Source organism: Brachionichthys hirsutus, chromosome 14 (genome assembly GCF_040956055.1).
Source record: "Brachionichthys hirsutus isolate HB-005 chromosome 14, CSIRO-AGI_Bhir_v1, whole genome shotgun sequence".
NCBI lineage: Eukaryota > Metazoa > Chordata > Actinopteri > Lophiiformes > Brachionichthyidae > Brachionichthys > Brachionichthys hirsutus.
The window spans coordinates 12098504-12103529 of NC_090910.1; positions in this window are offsets into that span (position 1 = coordinate 12098504).

The following is a 5026-nucleotide window of genomic DNA, read 5'->3' on the forward strand; positions in this document are numbered from 1 at the left end:
CGAGTTGTGGCTCCCAAATGCATTCCTTCAGGAGCGCCGAATTATCCCGTTTGCAGAAATCCAATTACAGCATTTTCCACAGAGGTTGGTTACATTCTGCTCTGAAATCACTGAAATTAATCAATGTGCTGGTTTACCGCGCAGCCAATCACAGCCCGGGAGCTGCAAATCCTCCAAGAAGCGGGGAGTCCGCTCCGAGGAGCCAGGAATTCCCTCTAAAGCGCCAGCATGTGAATATCCCACCACCTGCGTCTTTATTCAACAGAACATTTGACCCGATGCGAATGGAACACGTCGGGAACGGCTGGAGGAATCCGTAAATCCCAGCAGAATGAGGCGAACAGCAACGACCGGAGCCGGAAACGCAGCCCGTCTGAAACATGAAGCGTTTCAGTCCTCCTTGGCGTCTCGAGAAGTTGTGAACGCCGAGCAATCAACCGAGAGGAAAACGCACAACGATTCCGACAGATGGCGAGTTCGGGCGGCAAGGAAACCGATTCCGGTCCTTTTTTATAGCCGCCACGTCGGCTGCCACCCGGAGCAGCTTGCTAATTATGCTCATGGTGAAACCCGGAGTGTAAATCACTCCTATGGGTGCGGATCGTCACGCCGAACGCCACCCCGTCACCCAGCTGGGGAATTCTTTAACCTTACGTTTGAAGTCTGCAAGCGCAGATTCTGTGCAGATCGAGTCGGCAGCAGCCAGGGCGCGTCTCCTCGGCGAGGGTCGAGGCGGGGACTCGAACCCACGGGGGGTTTGGCAGCTTCAAATAAGCCATTGTCTGCCCCCCCCGTTAAGAACCGTTTTCTAATACCGATTAGCATTGTTGGCGTAATGGAATTTTTAATTAATATCAAACAACTTCCACTTAAATGGGGCAGTGTCCCAATCCTTCTCTTTTTTTAAATGCTTGCATTTCTTTTATCTTTAATTGCGCGCTTCTGAATTAACGTTCGATGTTTTGAATTAAAAAAGAAAAAAGAAAGCTGCATTAATCCTAAGAAATAAACGACCATTTATCCGATGATTTCCTGTTCCACTGGAAACGCCTAAACGACATTACGGCAACACAACAAGATGAAAACGCCGAGTCGGCTCTCCCGGGCTCGACCGGACCCGGACGTCCTTGCAGGGCCTTTGGATTCTGTCCACCGCAGCGGAAGTTAAGGCGAACATCTTGTAATGGAACGCCATCGCAACAGAAACATCACGTCCCCGCGGCGCCGGCGCCGCTGCAGGTGATTTGCGTGGGATTGCATGAGATTGGAACACAGGTAGGTGTGGGTGTGGGTGTGCGCACGCCGGAATGCGCTTCCTGTCTGGGTTGTGTATCCAGAGAAGGAGAGCAGGGATGCAGCCGCTCCAATCCGTCTCCGTGCGACGCCACGAGCAAAATGACTGACAACTTTCATCACGCCGAAGCAGGAGATAAACGACGCCGCGATCTCCAAGTGCCGTGTGCCGAGAGTGCAACAGATTACAGGATTATAAAACAATACAAACCAGATTGATGGCGAGCGAAAGGGCATGGGAAACGCCCTGCTGCCATCTGATGGAAACAGGACGCCAGAATGCAAAGCGGTTCTTGAAAGACGGACGCAAGGCCGACAGGAAGTAGCTGGAAGGCAGCCGTTGGATCGGCGCCGTGCGCTTCCTGTATACGAGGACGTTAAAAGCAACGCACAACCTTGCGTTTGTTCATTTTGAATCTTAACATTTCATCCCCCCCCCCCCCCCCCCACAGGTGTGCTCGCTACACCTAATGAAACGGGAAGTGTTCAGGTGCAGTCCAAGCTTCCCGGACAGGCAGGTAGCAAGTTAAATAAATGAAACGCCCCTAAAGAGGCGTAGAGAAGCTAAATCTGCAGCACGGAGGCCGAGCCGCCGGAGCCCACCTTCAATTTCCTGTCAACAACAGATTTGTCTCCCTTTTCCAACCAGGTGGCCACTCACTGCCCGACTGAAAGTTAACCGCTGACATTTTCCTCCGTTATCACTTTGCCTTTTTCGCCGACTCCTCCCCTTAAAAAAAAACAAAAACAAAGGAAGCCGGAAATCGACGCCCTTCAACTCCTCGCAACGACAGTCTAGCAAGGAAAATGCAGCTCGGAGAGGTTTCCCTTGATATGCATAAAAAACAACAGCTAATAAATAAAAGATCAATCAACACAAAGCCAGCAACCGTCAACTCAGCCGACAGCGAGGAGCAGGAACCCGCAGGAACCCGCAGGAAACACACAGGAACCCGCAGGAGCCCGCAGGGAACACGCAGGAACCCGCAGGAACACGCAGGAACACGCAGGAACCCGGCACGGCGGCCGCAGAAACACGCAGGAACCCGCAGGGACACGCAGAAACCCGCAGGAACCCGCAGGAACACGCAGGAACACGCAGGAACACGCAGGAACACGCAGGAACCCGGCACGGCGGCCGCAGAAACACGCAGGAACCCACATGCAGGAACCCGCAGAAACACGCAGGAACCCGCAGGAACACGCATGCAGGAACACGCAGGAACACGCAGAAACACGCAGGAACACACAGGAACACGCAGGAACCCGCAAGAACACGGCACGGCGGCCGCAGAAACACGCAGGAACCCGCAGGAACACGCAGGAACCCACATGCAGGAACCCGCAGAAACACGCAGGAACCCGCAGGGACACGCAGAAACCCGCAGGAACCCGCAGGAACCCGCAGGAACACGCAGGAACACGCAGGAACACGCAGGAACACGCAGGAACCCGGCACGGCGGCCGCAGAAACACGCAGGAACCCACATGCAGGAACCCGCAGAAACACGCAGGAACCCGCAGGAACACGCATGCAGGAACACGCAGGAACACGCAGAAACACGCAGGAACACACAGGAACACGCAGGAACCCGCAAGAACACGGCACGGCGGCCGCAGAAACACGCAGGAACCCGCAGGAACACGCAGGAACCCACATGCAGGAACCCGCAGAAACACGCAGGAACACGCAGGAACCCGCAGGAACACGCAGGAACCCGCAGGAACACGCATGCAGGAACACGCAGAAACACACAGGAACCCGCAGGAACACGGCACGGCGGCCGCACAGCAACACAGCAGATCAGCGTCCTACCTTTGCTGCCACGCCATGACGACGGCTCCACAGGAAACCTGAAAGCCAGAACACAATTACTGTCAGCAAATTAAAAGAAACATATCGTTTCCATGGGAACCAAACCAAAACACAGGAAGGCCATAAAGGTGCAAGGACTCACACACACACGGGAGGATGATGCGTGTTTGGAATAAGATATCTTTACTCCATGTTCATGTTTTATTCTGCTAGTTCTCTACTTCATTACTTTAAAGCAGAACACAAAACACGACAAAAAACAAAAGTAATCGCTCGGTTTGCTGCCAAGTTAATTCATTGTTTGGCTAAAATGTTATTAACACGTTTACTGGATTTTTAAGAACTCTAATCCGGCTTTTTATTGCACCGGAAGTCAGTCAGCTGTGAAGAGTTTATCAATCGGCCCAAAGAGAGAAGAGACTAATAAAAGAAAAACGCCTCCACGCAGAACCAAATAAAGGCACCTTGTGACGCAGGTTCGGGGACTCACCTGAGCGGTTTCGGAACGAACACCTGGCGGGGTTCACGTCAGAGGAGAAAGTCCTGCAGGATCCAGGTGGAGAATGGGACATTCCCTGTCAGCTGTTCCTCCTTCCGGCTGGAATTAAACGAAAACGGTTCGAGCCGAAGCGTCGGAACCACTCGGACCGGTTCTGTTTGTTCTTCTACGGTTCGGTTCAGTTCGGTTCGGCTCGGCTCGGTTCGGTTCGGTTCACCCTGAATGTCCTCCTTCCCGTGGCCGTTCTCCCCAAGCTGAAAACAATTGGTCCAATTAAGCCCGACTCAAACGGAAGCCCATATATGGACATCTGACGAAAGGCGTTTGAAGACTGACGTCTGGTTTTAAATTTTTGATTAATCCGCCACAAATTTGGGGTTTTAATTCTTATATATATATATATGTATATATTTGTTTTTTAATTAAATAAATATCTTCAACAGCATGAGCTTGTTTGGTTTGCATTTTAACTTTCAAACAAAAACTCTTTTGAATTCGGGATGTGTAAATGAAGTGACTTCCCAGCCTCAAGATGCTTCTCAAGTCCTGCCAGAGGGAGTTAAATAATATATTTTGATGTTTAATTTGTCTCTGTTGGAGCTGAAACGATGAACATACGTCTTGATGGCTTCTCCTCAAGGAAGAACTTTAATTACTTTAAATTAAGCATCCGAAATTCTTTGAATAAAATAAATTGCTATTTCATATAAGGAGCTTTTTTTTTTTGTTGAACTGCAAAGACAGTTTCATTTAACGTGCTGTGCCATTAGAACCATTAATTGAATTTGGAGTTTGGCAGTATGTGATCACACTTCTTTTCCTTGTGAGACGTGTTAATTAACGGGTGCTATGAGCTTGATTTCACAGACATATTTTGGTGTTTTTTTTCAGTCACACAGCCAGCAGGCTCTCGATTCCAATCCGCACCTCCTTCCTTATTACCTGCGGTCACCCTAACCAGCCGTTCACTGAAGCACCTGCACAAAGAAAAACAAATATAAAGATGGAAAATAGAAGATTCGAGCTCGCTAGCACAATCTCACATTATTTCGGTCTTCATGGACAATAAAAAAAAATCTACATTTCAGATTTTGTTCTCGTTGCATAAAATGTTGGAGCCTCACCCAACAAGGGTAATGTACTAAAAATACCCCCGGTTGATTTGAATAGCAATGAATAACGCACTGTGGGCGAGGCTATTAGGATGCCAAGCGATGCATGTGCGAACTGCCGAATCACCAATTACCCCCGCGTGTTTGTGCTGTCGCTGTGTATCTGGGGTTGTTATGAACCCCGACCCACAGAGGGGTTCCCATTCCCTCTCCTCTCCATGGACTAGCTCTGGGGAAAGAAATGAGCTGTGTGAAAACCACGGCGTAATATTCACAAGGAGGGTGAAAAAGAGAGACTCAATCAGG